Source organism: Gymnodraco acuticeps, unplaced genomic scaffold (assembly GCF_902827175.1).
Source record: "Gymnodraco acuticeps unplaced genomic scaffold, fGymAcu1.1, whole genome shotgun sequence".
NCBI lineage: Eukaryota > Metazoa > Chordata > Actinopteri > Perciformes > Bathydraconidae > Gymnodraco > Gymnodraco acuticeps.
Window position 1 is genome coordinate 176,047 of NW_022991144.1, and position 15,665 is coordinate 191,711.

The window sequence follows — 15,665 nt, forward strand, 5'->3', positions numbered from 1 at the left end:
AATCAAATGAAATGATGTTGATGGTTAAATTAGCTTCACATGTACTGAGTTCTGAACTTGCCATTTAGATCTATAAAGGCCTTGGGGCTATGTTGTTTGATTGAATTAAACACAATATATGGAGGACAGCAGGCTGAGTGATGCTGCCACTGGCCGACTGTGAGTTACTACTTCCTGTTGCATGGCGAGGTTGTTGACTTCTGGGTGTCTGCTAAGTGCTTTAATAGGAGGACACGCACACTCACACCCACACACACACACACAAACACACACACACACACGCACACGCACACACCCACACACCCATCTTCTTTTTGGGCACTCTGCACTCCATAGTTTGTTCTACTTTTATACAGTATGAACAACATATTTTCTAAATCAACATGCGGCCTGATCATTTAAGCTTGTTACAGACATTTTGGTGCACACATGTTAATGTCTAGCTTCCAGTTTTACTCCTGATTTCTTCTATTCTTATAGATTGGTGGAGTAATGACGTCGTTTTTTAGGCCAACCCGGAAGTAAGCACTTTAAGGGCTCCCTCGACAGAAAGCAAAGGGATCTTTCCAATGCATTTTTTAATATTGCAGAAGAAAACATCTCAGGTAAACACACGATTAATATAATAACATATACAGGAGGATAATCTCCAAATATTAAAACCACTTTTTTTTAAAAGGTTAATGCAATTGCCATTCAATTCATTAAAAAGCTAACAAAACGCTATAAATAAAAAACATCACTGTCGGATGGCTCTCATTTGGTTCTTACAAACCACCATTTTGGAGACATATAGAGACTGTGGAATATTTTCAAGCATTATAATGTCATGGAACAAGACATACAAATTTGACTTTTATTAACCACAATCCTTATTGCAGGCGTCTCTCATTCCTGAACAGCTCTATTAAACTGTTGCTTACAGGTATCTTCGTCTCTTTCTGCCCTTAAATTGTAAGTCTTATCTAACCGTTGTTCAGCGTTTTTTCCTCCATGTACAAATAAAATGTTCATACAAATAACCTTTACTGGTAAAGAGTACTTTACAAACTCATAGCATAAAGACCATTCAAAAATATAGAGTATTCTTCTCAGACATCTGACTGTACACAACCAAGTTGTGTGGCAAACGGATACTCAGTGTACGTCACAACTTCTATTTACTAAAATATTAAATAAAATTGCAGTTACATCAGTACCTTTACTGTAACTGAAATATTGTTTGTGAAGTTGCGTTATTTGTACATATACAGTAAGTGAGCAGACAGCTGCTTCTGATCTGAACTCCAGCTCTGTTCACTCATGTGTGACTCCCCACTGCTCTGTGACTTTCAGTCATTGTTCCTGAAAGCTCACCCTCTCTTACGAAACAACAAACCGCTGCTAAGAGAAAACTGTATTTCTTCACTTGTTTAGAGGAGTCGAGGGACGGTCAGTCACAATATCTATAGAGGTTAATACAATTCCATTTTTATAATAAGTAGGTATAAGTGATAGAACATAACTAAGTATATTTCAATTACTTATTTTTGCTCTGTTTTGTTTATCTGACAGCTTTTTATAGTTACTGTAGATGTTAAGATTTTAAATACAAAGTATCAAAAAATAATATGATGCATTTAAAAATTAAACTAGCAGTATATGTTTTAATTAGTCGACATTCACCAGCTACAACATAATCATGCGCCGTACATGTTAAGGCACTCTCTATTTCTGCATAATTAGTCATTTGACTCTGGATGCTGTTGGCCAACTGTCACAGGTGGCAGAGTTAGTCTGTTTCATGATTGTTTTTCAGGTTTCAGGCTCGAAAAAGATATTCCCAGAACAAATGACTATATCTTCCCTTCTAAAAGGGGTGAATAAATAATCCTTTTTCTCAAAGCAAGGTTACACCTGTGAGTTGGATGTAGAAAAGTCAGAATCAATATAGATGTTTTTATTTTTAAATAAAAATTCAGATTGAACAGTAAAAAAAATTCAATTATAGTGTCCGTCCAAAAAAAAAACATTACTTATAGTGAAAACCACCCTTGAATGATGGGATAGTAGACAAAAAGCTTTAGGAATCCAAACTATAACATATAATAAGTGTAAGAGAATATTTTTATCTGATCTTGATTATAGAGTTTCTTATCTTTCCTTAGAATCTGTGATATTGCAAACATGCTTTGTATTAAAGTCAAAGCTCCTCTCTGTAAATTGAGGTCACAGGTCAAAAGCTTCTCCCTCTTTCCTGTGGGGGAAGGGTCCCTGCCTCCATGCATTTTGCGAGACAAACAGATTATTGTCTCACATCTGCTATTGATGAGGTAAAACGCGGGCTTCTGATAGCTCCGCCTCTTCTCATGTTGATGCGTGCTGTGTCTTCTTTGTGTGAGAGATGGCTTGGTAGTGCACAGAGATGTGTGAAACGAAGTAATCTCCCCGGCTGTATTAAATGTACTCTTAAATAAACTCTCAGTGCTGTGGCTAAAAGACGATCCAGACTCCTTCATTCCACCTCAACATTGCAACACAGAAGTTTTCATCACAATAAGTACCCTGTATCAAGATTGATGCAAAACAAGTGAAATTTGATCTTTTTAGAGAGGTTTAGAAAAATAAACCCACCTCTGGGGTCATTTGGGTGGATTTGCCGTTTCTCTGGAACCCATTGGTCGATTTTGCTGATTGACACCTCTTTTTAACCGTTAGAGCCAATATAATTGAGGGGAGTTCCTAAATCCATAAATATTACCATTGAGGAGTGAGAGTGATGCGCACGCAGTTTGCCCAAAACCGGAAGCTCTGTCACACTCTATATAAAAATACGATTATTGCCATAAATATGAAGATGGATTATCAGTAATCATTTCAAAGGGACACAGAGGCATTGGATTAACCTTCAGCAGCATTTGTATCGTTTTAATGCCATTGAACACAACTTTTGATCAGAAAACAGTAAAGGTAAGACGTATTTGCCGTTTTGGCTCCGTACAATAAAGCTAAGTTGTGTGTTGTCTGGTTTCTCCTTTGCTGCCGCGAATGATACTTATTGGAATCTTTCAGATGATATCTTGTTTGTGCATATCCGATGAAGTATAAAATATTTCTACCGTGAGTTATGTGCTAAGTGCGTTAGCACTCTTTCGATTAGTGCTCATGCAGAGGCTCGGCGTTACACTTGTGTTTTGTTTCGGTAAAAATGGTTCATATCGTCAGGTACCTGAGTTTCTTCCCGTTAAGTGGGTATGACACATTCATAGTTTGTTAAATGTTAAGAAGACCACAGACGCTGTTTCTTGCAAGATGTTGCGGGAGCCCCCGCATAATGCTGCATGTGTTGTGGCACATTTGTGTTTTTATATTTATATTCTTTTTAAGTACAGCGCGTTTCTCCTAATGTTAGTATTTTGGGCCGCTGTAGTGCGTTTGCACCTGTTTGCTACCGTAATAAACAACATTTCAACACAAGTTCAAAGCGCTCAAAGTAATAAGATATAGTGCAACAGAAACACCTTATAAATGACTGTTGAATACAAAGCAAAGAGATTACAAATAAAACAGGTACAAAAATAAAGAATAAAAGTTACAGTGCAGTTTAAGATATGGATAATCATTTGATTGTATGGAAGGCAGCGGCAAAATAAAAAAAGTATTCTGCTTTGATTAAAGAGAAGTGAGAATTTCCTGCAGTTTCCTAAAGTTTGTTCCAGATATACGGAGCATAATAACTGAACACTGCTACTTGGCAGCGTTGTATTACTGCTTTTACTTTTTGTGACACATCTGAAAACCTGTCTTCTCTGATTGACAGTTAGAGGAAGCAGCTATCTCTCTTCCTGCTCCCACACTCCTCCTCTGTTTCACTCTTGAAAACAGATCAGGTCCACCTCCTCTGTCTTCACTGCTCTCAGGGGTCAAAGGTTAAATCAATTCAACCTGTTCTCTCTATCTGCTCCTGCTGTGACAAAGCCACCGGTTGTTTCCTGTAGAGGGGACAAATGTCAAGCGCTCTGTCCCAGGACGTCCCCTGAAGGCCGGCTCTGGCCTTGTCACCAGCTGCCTCTGACATCGGGAGGTTTTTTCACTGCTCCTCTTTCTCAGGGATGTAAATCAGAGCGACGCTGCCTCGCTGTTAAAGACACAGCGACACAAGGAGCTCTGATTGAAGCTGTGACGGTGCTGACGTGTTTTACGAGCTTCTGACCTTAACAGGGAGTGAACTCATCAGTATGTTAAAGTCAAAATCTGTAGTAGTAATTTTGCTTTCTTTAAGTTTTATACAGTAGATATTTAAAAAAATGACGTGTTGATTTGTTGGAACGTCAATAAAAAGGGAAATTCCCAAAGTCAGTATTTAAAATGTGCTCTTTTTGTCCAAAACCCTAGAACATTTCATTTACAAAAAAAATCGAAACACCCTGAAAGATAAGAAATTGGAAAAAGTAAATGGTTGCAAAATGTTTTCAACAAAAGACTGCAGATTAATTTCTGTTCATCTACAAATCAATTGTTCATTGCATCAATGTTTTTAAATGTAGTTTTTGAAATCTTCTGAACACATTTGCAAACATTTTAGCAATATACTGTATGACTTTTCATTCAAATATAGACGTAAATAAAATCAATACAATACAGACATAAAAGAGAATTAAATAACCCAATTGAGAAACACTTTATTCGAAAATAAAAAAAGGATTAACTTTTTACTTGAGTTTTGTCATTTAAATGTATTAACATAAACTTAGTTATTATTATTAGTGGTGCCCGATAATTATCGGTCCGATATTAGGAATTATGACGTCATCCCGATAAACCCGATACCAGTATTAATAGCCCCGATAATATACAATATATTTTTTGGGTAAAAAAAAAGAAAAAAATACTGCGGTGTGGGTGGATTGGGATGAGGGGCGCTTGTTTTTCACTCGGCTCCTCCCGTTTTGCCAGTACTGTGGTATTAGTGGTTTAAAGGAAGAGGGGAGTTTTTCACAAATCCAGCGCTCCCTAACTCATGCCTGGCTGTGACGTAAATGGTGTGCGGCCGTGAAGCCAGGACAGTAAACAAACATGTCGCCGGTAGTATGGGACTATTTCAAAGTTTCAGAGTTAGATTGTTCGCTTGCTATTTGTATTAACAAATGCAATGCAGAAGTTCCACGAGGAGGGAAAAAGGCAACAAGCTATAATACTTCCAACCTGATTAGTCACCTGAAACATCGCCATCGCTACGATGGTGTGTTAAAAGCGTACGAAGACGCCTGCGCTGCTAAACTAGCGGCGAATCCAAAGCCAGCTGCAAAGGCACCAGGGCTTTTACCTATCGACGAGGCTTTTGAAAAAGGCAAGAAGTTTGCCAGAGACGACCCCAGGGCTAAAACGATCTCTAACTTCATCATAGAAATGATGGCGCTTGATGAGAGTCAAAACTGTTCTTGGCTTTGTTTTGTTCATAGTAGTAATGCTCATGTCATTTGCTCACTACTAGTCTTTTTTTTACCACCAGGTGTGCAAAAACTACAGGTACATTTAATATATATATATATTATATTATTATCGGTTATCGGTATCGGTATCGGTCTTGAGAAGCAGGAAGTTATCGGTATCGGTTTCAAAAAAACAATATCGTGCATCCCTAATTATTATCCTATTTACCAAGAATGACATTTACCTTTAACTTGTTTCACCAATTCCACCAATAATCAGGAAAATAAAACTGAATCAGGATGGAATCTATCCTAGTCAGAACCTGCTGAATCAGCTCATTGATATAAACTTGTTTATAGTATAAAACAGCTCATTCAAACCTTTCATAATCCTTTAAACCAGGCTCTCTCAAAACGACTCGTTTCAGAAAGATTTGAACTCATGGTAGCTGCTGCTTGGAGGTGATTTGCTATAAAGAAATAGGTTCTAGTGTTACAGTTTTTCTCTATTGCTAAACCCACTATTTAGAATCTAAATTAATTTTTTCAAAACAAGAACATAGCCATCTAAACAGAAACACACTTGCCATAACTCTGAATATCTTTTGCAAAATGCACTTAAATGACCAAAACTGAAAATACTGGTCACAAAAAAGAATGATGGAAACAGAACAAATTGTCCTCTAATGAGACAAATGTGTTTTCATAACCGGTCACCATAATAACACATTCTACCATAACAATATACATTTCTTGCAAAGTGTTCTAAGGCACTCAAAACTAAAAATACCCCTTCCAAAACCAGATACCTTCTCCAAAAACAAACATTTGTCAGCTCATTAGAAGACTATTTGAACAGTCATTACTAAGTGGCACACTAAATACTGACTACAATCATCAATACACAAACCTCAAGCTATCGATATTGGAAACTGAACGGAAAACTGACAAGTTGGGAGAAACAAACTTACATATAGGAAAAACAGTATGTTACTGTAACTATGTCATTGTTTTTATTATCTAATTTTCAGAAGAGCACCGTAACAGAAACAAAAGATGAATAGCAATACACTGGAAACAAATAACATGGGTAAATTATGTAAATCAGCAGTAAAGCAGAGAATGAGATCTACACTGAACAAAAATATAAACGCAACACTTTTGTTTTCGCTCCCATTTTTCATGAGATGAACTCAAAGATCTAAAACATTTTCTATATACACAAAATAACCATTTCTCTCAAAGAAAGGGGGGTTAAGATGGTGGAGGGTGAGGTTAATGGTGGACGTTTTAGGTTATCTGGAGATAAGGGGTTGGGTTAGGGTTAGGGTCTGTGGCTTTAAGTAGGATGAAGAATGGGGAGATGTTGGGGAGAGAGGATGAGTTACTCCAAGATTCTTCTGTCTTTTCAACTCCTCCTTCTCCCTCCCTCTTCTCCTGTTCTTTCAGCCTCCTCTCTCCTCTCCTTCTCCTGCCTCCTTTCTGCCTCCTTTGTTGCCTTCTTCTCCTCCTTTCTCATCTTCGCCTTCTCCTTCTCTGTTTTTCTGTGTGAACTCCTGCAGGTGGATGTTCTGGGCCTGGAGGTCTGAGTGGCTCTGTTTGAGGAGAGAACCCTCTTCCTCCATCTTCTCATCTTGTCTTGACAGAAAATGTCGGACTGTAGAGCCTTCAGTATTTTATTTCTTCCTTCTTCCCAACTGATCACCTTTACATTTGAACATTTGCAAAAAAATATGAATACATGTGTGTCTTTGTTATAATTGGTTACAATGTGTAAAAATGTCCAAAAGGTTATTGAATTCAGATTTTCAGAAAAGTGCATGGTTTGCAAGATAATAATTAGTAAATCAAAATGTTTACCACTTAAGCAGCAGCTGATTGCCAGCGGATGAGTTTGGGAAGGGTGTAGTGTCCCCCTTCCTGTGTGTGTGTGTGTGTGTGTGTGTGTGTGTGTGTGTGTGTGTGTGTGTGTGTGTGTGTGTGTGTGTGTGTGTGTGTGTGTGTGTGTGTGTGTGTGTGTGTGTGGGTGTGTGTGTGTGTGTGTGTGTGTGTGTGTGTGTGTGTGTGTGTGTGTGTGTGTGTGTGTGTGGTGTGTGTGTGTGTGTGTGTGTGTGTGTGTGTGTGTGTGTGTGTGTGTGTGTGTGTGTGTGTGTGTGTGCAGCTGTTTTGGGCTTGTCAAGCTGACAGTCACTTTCCATTAAAGTCACTGAGCCCTCTCCCACAATGCATTTCTCTCTGGCTGTGGGCCAACTCAGGAGAACTTCAGGGACAGGTTGGCTGGGGAAAATTCACAAATTGTCATTTTATTCTTTTGAATTTATACATGTTAATCGCGGAGGCCGATATACGTTGTTTCTCTCCTTCCTGACCGTGTTTGAAGCCACTGCTGAAAGGCATCATGGGTCATCTAAGGACAGTTTTCTATGCACACGTTACACTACTGTACTTGAGGTTTTGTTTTTAGCTGTTCACCTTAAACACAAATAATGTTTGAGTTACAGTTTTGCAAAAAAGATCCTGAAACCTTCCATCTCAGTTATGTTGATGTGATTATTAAAATGTTTGTATTTAACTTTTGCCAATTGTATCTTGAACTACCAGTTCAAGATACAATTGTTCTCTTTTTATTCTAATTTGTCTTTATCTTATGTCTTGTCTTAAACAAATGTAATTTTTGAAGTGGCAGAAAATAGAAATTCTCATTTGAAGCACAGCTACCTCTTAAATTGTACCTGTACAGTACTTGAGTACCTTTATGTTGTACTTAAGAACATGACTTTAGTTAAACAATTGTTTTTACTGAATTAATGATGACTAAATAATGGTTATTAATGAATGGTTTTGAAGGCATTTCAGAGCTTTAGCTTTTTGGGTTGGCAAAATGAATGCAGACATGAAGCACTTAAAGGGTGGGTGTCGTTTGAAGTGGGGAGGGGCTGCAGCTGTTGTAGTGTAGTGGGGTAAACTTCAGCCCCCGTCCCCCACAGCTGACCCATAATACAACAACGCTATGCAACCACACATAACATTTTTATAAATCCCAATTCAAGTGCACTAAAGTTGTCATGAATGTTTAACAACTGTGTGTTTTGCACTTTGTTCTCCCAGGTCCTCGCCTTCTCCTACTGAGTTATTAGTTGATTATTGACGGTAAACTAGAGAATTTTATAGAAATTCAGTCAGCAACAGCCGCTTTCTAAACATGATTACAGTAGTGGAAAAAATATTTCGATGCTTTACCTATGTTAAGGTACTAATATTTAACCGTTTAAATTATTTACGACTACTACTGCATTCAAGATACGGCTTCAGAAAATAATATGAGTAAAAACTTGAATCGTGGTGGTAAAGTGTTTTCTGTCTATATGTTATATGATGTTTTTGTATTTATATGAAGTGTGAATTGTACTGCTGTGGATTTTAAAGGTTGAGCTATTTTTAACTCCCTTACACTGTTGGGTAATGTGAATCATATTTGATAAGATTATTATGTTTGTAGCCATCCTTTGATATCACTCACACGTGTGTCAACATTTCAAGATGTCAGAAAAACTGCAGTTTCCCGCTTGGGGACTTTTCTTAAATGTTCAGGTTCATATTTGTATTTTTTTCCTCTACTGTGACATGTTTACATGCTTTAATGTAAACAAAAAGTCTTTATTTTTCTCATACTGCAGCACCTCTTTTCACCCTCTGTCTGAAACCAGAACCAAACCAAATATAACACACTACATAATAGGGCCTCCATACTATACTATACTATGATAAGTTTATGGAAAACTATGGTACGAAATGTAAAACTGTTTCTGATGGTGTTGTATACAAACTATGACATTGCATTGCATTTATGACATATACTATGCTATGAATTTTTATAGAACGCTTAACTATGACTGTTTTTTATTATCTTAATGCCATAAGTTGACTTTAGTATTCAAGAACACTTCTCCACAATTGCTCCCCCTCCTACGGCTGAGTATGGGGGAGGTTTACAAAGTCAGGGTCAGACCATCATGTAAACTAAAGTTTGTGCTTTACCCACTTCACATGATTATCTGGGTAGATCTGCACTGTTCCTGAAGGACTTCCCTGCGCTCCACTCTCCATCTGAGCTCTTTGTGATCTCCTCACCGCCCTTTTGCAGCTCTTCAGATATAAACATTGATGGCCCGGCTTACATGTCTGCTAAGAAATCCCTGGATTTGTGGGTTCACGGCTCGGTATCATTTTCCCGTCTGCCCGTGCCAACACACTGCAGCATGTAATCGGCCGTCCAGCCAGTCTGGAGTCTGAGACACAAGAGGAGGAGGAGCAGATTTACTGGTCTGACTTCCTCTGGTTATCCATCCTCACACATCTGGAGAAGTGTTTGATTGATAGGGGACACTGAGCCTCTGAAATTAAAGAAGTAACAGCAGTGTTTTCATGTTGCACTCAAATCTGACTATAGACACAGCAAAGGGAGTCAGAATACTTTTTTTAACAAAGTATACGGTCTATAAACAAACACTATTAAAAAATTAGAGCATTCAAACAACAATACTAAAACATAGTAAAGTGTTGAAATATTATAAATATAGCGTATACTTACACTGAAATATATTTGTATTAGGTGGACGTTTCTTTTAGGTGGCTAAAATGCTTTCGTTGCTGCCTCCGTCTGCAGAATTGCGTTGGTTTGCTTATTTTGATGTTCCTCCTGCCTGCTTCTATTTCGTATAAGGCTTCGCCCTCTAAGGCTATCGCTATTGGGTAATCCCACTGCACGTGTGCAGCACTGACAGATTTAATCCACGCCCACCTATGACGTGGGCCCCACTTACGGACTCACTTCCGCATAAATAGGAAGTAGTCCCTACAATCAGCTCCCACTTTTCTTCAGCACTCCCTTGCAGAAGCACTGTACAGGCACATCTGTATGTCAAATCAACACATCCTCACTCCCAGGTCGGCCTATGTTGACGTTATGTCAAGTCCTGTGTCGGCTTTTTCCAACGCAAGGGGGGGGGGGCCTTAGCGTCCATTTTCAAGCAAGAGGGGGGGCCTTAGCGTCCATTTTCAGCTTTCCGGGATGTCCATATGCTTCTATGGACGCTCATGGAAGCACGGCATTCGTTTGTGTCGGCTGCCCTTAAAGGCAATGTGAGCGTCCATTTTCATTGGATAACGGAGAATTGTACACCCGGAAGTAAGTATTCCCCTTACTGTCGATTGATTTTACAGTGATATCTGCACTACTCATCGACTAAAAAACACCAGATTATCCTTGTTAATTACACAACATTGATTGGTTTAAATTGTGTGCAATGCTTTTGTATTTTTCCCCTTCGATTCGGAGAAACAAATATTTTTTCGGAGTAAAGGATGGCAGAAGACACTACACTACCCAGAATCCCCAGCTATCGTTTGGACTACACCATGTGCTCTGTTTGACGTCACGTGATCTTCAAATTTCTCCCTGCAGAAAAAAAAACATGGCCGAACTTCGTTTTATTCTCGGTGTAAAATGCCTATTTTAAAGTTAGTTTGGCCATTAAAATGCGTTTTGATGTCATTTGATGCGATAAATATGAGTTGTTATTTCAGATTATGTGTGCAGTGGATGTACATGATCTTTAGTTTGCTAGTTATTACGAAGATTACTTCAGGAAATTTTCATTGTTACCAAGGTGGTTGCTAGGGACGCTGCTATCGATATTAATTCTGTTATGTTGTGTAACTGTTTAATGGTGTTATCTTTATTGCTACCCCCTTCCCCGTCAATGTATAGTGTTGGTCCACAGCGCAAACGTATTAGTTTAACAAACTCCGCATCTAAAGATACGTTATTTCCCCTGTGCAATTCCAGTCTCACATCTCAGAGCACATCGTCATTAACAAATACCGGAAACAGGCCGAAAACATTTTGTTTAAATAAAATAATACTTTATTCCGAGTGTGCTTGCTTTTCTCTTTGAAAGTCATCACATAACGGCATTGTAATACACGGTTCGGCTGCATTAAATATTACATATCTGCCGTAGTTCTGTATTTATAGAGCCCTGATGAGAAGACTTCTAGACAAACATGAGGAACTGAAAACGTGACGTGGATCATACATATATCAGCAGTTAAACAACATCTTACATTTATTTTCACACAATACGTCTCCTTGCAGTATCAACACTAATTCGGCTGACTTTTATATTTGATCCAAATGGTAGATATGCTGTATTTACACCATAAAGGTGCACAGCTGATATAAAGGTAGTTTAACCTAACTTAACTTTAACCTAGTGGTTAAAGCATGTTATTGAATTTCATTATTTTTATTATTAGATATTAATAGGATCCCTATAAAGTATATTCATTACTCGTTATTCTCTACTAATAGTTAATTAAAGACTGTATATAATGACTATTTTGCACATCCCTTTCAAGATTTCAAGATTTTCTAAGGTTTATTGACATATCATATAGGCCTACACAACTATGGTGTAGTTCTGCATTGAATGAAAAACTTGGGTCGCAGGTTCCTCAATAGTGCATTACAAGACATCTATCAATATTTGTGCGTACCTCCAGCAATGTTAACTATGTTGAAGCACTTATTTTAACTGATATTATACATAATGTATTATACTCTTATAAGATGTATGTAGATATTTCATCAACGACCTTGTCAGGTATTGAACAATCAATAAATAAAGAACACAGAATTGTTGAATATAAAACACAGAATTTGTGTGATTATACTAAATGATTTACAAATTAACACCACTGCATATTTAACTGTTACACATGCTGATGTAACGCAAATGTTCCAACTTGGGATCAATAAAGTATATCTTATCTTAAGCTGATCGATGGCTACTGCCATATTTGCAAAATGTGCCTCTGAACCTTGACAAGTGCATGTTTCAGGCTTATCAATTAATGTAATGTAATGTTATCAATTAACAACAGGGGTCACAAACATAAGACCAGCTGTTAAATAAAGCTCTTCTGACCTTAGCTGGCATGTGTGTATATATATTAATGCTGCCCATTATGGGCACAAGCAATTTTCACCCATTTATTAATTATATGTTTTAAATGTGAGTGTTTCCTATCCCCTAAACCTCCATGGATGTACACAGTTTAATACTGGCAACTTCTTATTATGGGAAATACGAAAACGTCTTTTAAAACTACAACTCCCAGTAGAGACGTGCCATAGATAGAGAACATGTTGCGAAACAGAATAGCCAGCATGTGTAGTTCTGGGGACGGGGTGGGGGAGGGGGGGGACGCGGTGGTCCCGTTCAAATCCAGTTTTGGACATTCTGCCGTTCGAGGCTCGGCGTAACCCTCGGTGCACACTCTCCAATCACAGAGCTTGAGGACTATCACGGGGTTTGTCAAACAGAGCACATGGTGTAGTCCAAACGATAGCTGGGGATTCTGGGTAGTGTAGTGTCTTCTGCCATCCTTTACTCCGAAAAAATATTTGTTTCTCCGAATCGAAGGGGAAAAATACAAAAGCATTGCAGCACACAATTTAAACCAATCAATGTTGTGTAATGGAGGATAATCTGGTATTTTTTAGTCGATGAGTAGTGCAGATAACACTGTAAAATCAATCGACAGTAAGGGGAATACTTACTTCCGGGTGTACAATTCTCCGTTATCCAATGAGAATGGACGCTCACATTGCATTTAAGGGCAGCCGACACAAACGAATGCCGTGCTTCCATGAGCGTCCATAGAAGCATATGGACATCCCGGAAAGCTGAAAATGGACGCTAAGGGCCCCCCCCCTTGCGTTGAAAAAAGCCGACACAGGACTTGACATAACGTCAACATAGGCCGACCTGGGAGTGAGGATGTGTTGGTCAAATATGTCTTATATGTCTTAAATGACATGATGAATTGGAAATGGGGGACCCTGATGTAAACAAGACGAAAGTCTTTCTCTGGTCTGCATCCCCTTAACAATTGTATGTTTTGAGCTGTACTGTACTGTACCCAATATACAAGCTGTTAATAAACTTTTCAATCAATCAATCAATCAATCAATCAATCAATCAATCAATCAATCAATCAATCAACAAGCTCTTTTCAGAGCTGTTTACTAGAAAGCAAACATTTCCCCCTGGCCCCATCCTCCCTCTCCTCCGGATGGGGGAGACAGGGCGGGGCTCGGTGTTAGCCGACATATGAGTTACGACCGGCTGTGGCTGGCTCGCTCCAGGGAGGAAGCGGCTTTACACAGACGATACAGGTGAGTCCTGCCGGGGATTGGAGCGCGCAAACGCGGCTCTCACTCCCCAGGTGTCGTGCACTCATTGTGTCCGTCTCCCTCCGGGCCACAGACAGCGGAGAGCGAAAGCTCTCGTGGCTGCGGCCGGGGATGATTGGCTAGTCCAGGAGTCCTACTCTGTGGACCAAGCCCTTGATTATTGGATCCGAGTGGCGGGCAGCAGTCAGGCGACTCCTTCCCCTCCATGCCTCCACACACCGTTCATTCCTCAAGCGGGTTTGAGCGTGAACGCGCCTCAATGTCCGGTTTACGAGCCTTCTCCTAAACGGCGACATGATGAGAGCCGCTGTGCAATACAGCGTGTGGAGGTGCAAGAGCCGGCTGTAACCTGTCACTCAGCAGGCAGCAGGGCTCGTGGCGCAAGCCAGCTGTATTTAACCAGGCGGTTATTAGACAGCAGGGCTTGACGTTTAAACCTGATGTTCCTAACCTGTCGGTTAGCGGCAGCAGGGCTCGTGGAGCAAGCCAGCTGTATTTAACCAGGCGGTTATTAGACAGCAGAGCTTGACGTTTAAACCTGATGCTCCTAACCTGTCGGTTAGCAGGCAGCACGGTTTTTTCCCTCTGTCCCAGATGTGCCTACTACACACAGTCGTAATGAGCCCAGGGCTGTTATTACGCACTGTGTGAATAGCACTGCACACACCTCCGCTCATTCCTCAGCAGGTTTGAGCGTGAACGCGCCTCAATGTCCAGTTTACGAGCCTTCTCCTAAACAGAGACAGGATGAGAGCCGGTGTGAGATGCAGCGTGTGGAGGCCCCCTCACAGCTTTTCGGTCCGGGCCCCTCTTGGGTTGCTTCACAGGCAACGGTGGCGAGGGCTCTGACGTGGCTCGTCACCATGACAACAACAGCACATCCAGAGCATGTCGCGGCTCTCAGAATATTACTCAGAGTGGCGACGCGACGGACGCGTGTGTTCAATGGACAGATGAATAATAATAATAAGCAGCAAGGCCCACCGGGTAAGCCGGCTGCCCCTAACCTGTCGGTTATAGGCTGCATGGCTCGCTGCATAAATCGGCTGTCTTTAAAACCTATTGGTTTTTAGGCAGCTCGGTTTTTCTCCTCTGTCCCAAACCTACCTCCTACACACGGTCGTAATGAGCCCATGAGTGCCATTATTACAGTGAGGACAGCACTGCACACAGCTTCGCTCATCCCTTAGGGGTGTTGAGCGTGAATGCACCTCGGTGTCCAGTTTAACACTGTAAGCAATTGCTGTTATTTTACAGCCAATTTTCAACACTAATCTACTGGTGGCCCCCTAACCAGAATGTTACTGTGAATTATTTAATTTTTTACAGTAATGAGCTGAAATTGTTCAACAGTATGAATACTGTATAATTTCAGTGTATTGCTGGCATCTCTGCTGCCAGTATTTTACTGTTAATTGAAAAAGTACAGCAGTATACTGTATTTTATTTTTACAGTAAGAGGCTGTAAAGTCATTTCACAGTATGAGTACTGTGGTATTACAGTGAAGTGCAGGCGTCTGTAAAGAGACTGCCGGCACTTTACTGTTATTTGACAGGAAAATGTGTTACAGTGGACATAATGAGAGCCTGTGTGAAATGCAGCGTCTGGAGGGCTCTGGCGTGGCTCATCCCCATGACAACCACAGCACATCCAGAGCAGGTTGGCGTGCTGAGTGGCGGCGCGTGTGTTCAATGGACAGATGGAAGATAATATGCAGCAAGGCTCCCCGGTTAAGCCGGCTGCCAATAGCCTATTGGTTACTTGGCAGCATGGCTCGCTGCCTAAGCCGGCTGTTTAACTTATCGGTTAATAAAACAACAGGGCTTACTATTCAATCCGTCTACCTTTAAACTTTTTGGGTTTAGGCAGCACGGATTTTTTCTCTGTCTCAGACGTACCTCCTACCCACGGTCGTAATAAGCCCACGGAGGGCCATTATTACGCATTGTGTGGACAGCACTGCACACACCTCCGCTCATCCCTTAGTGATGTT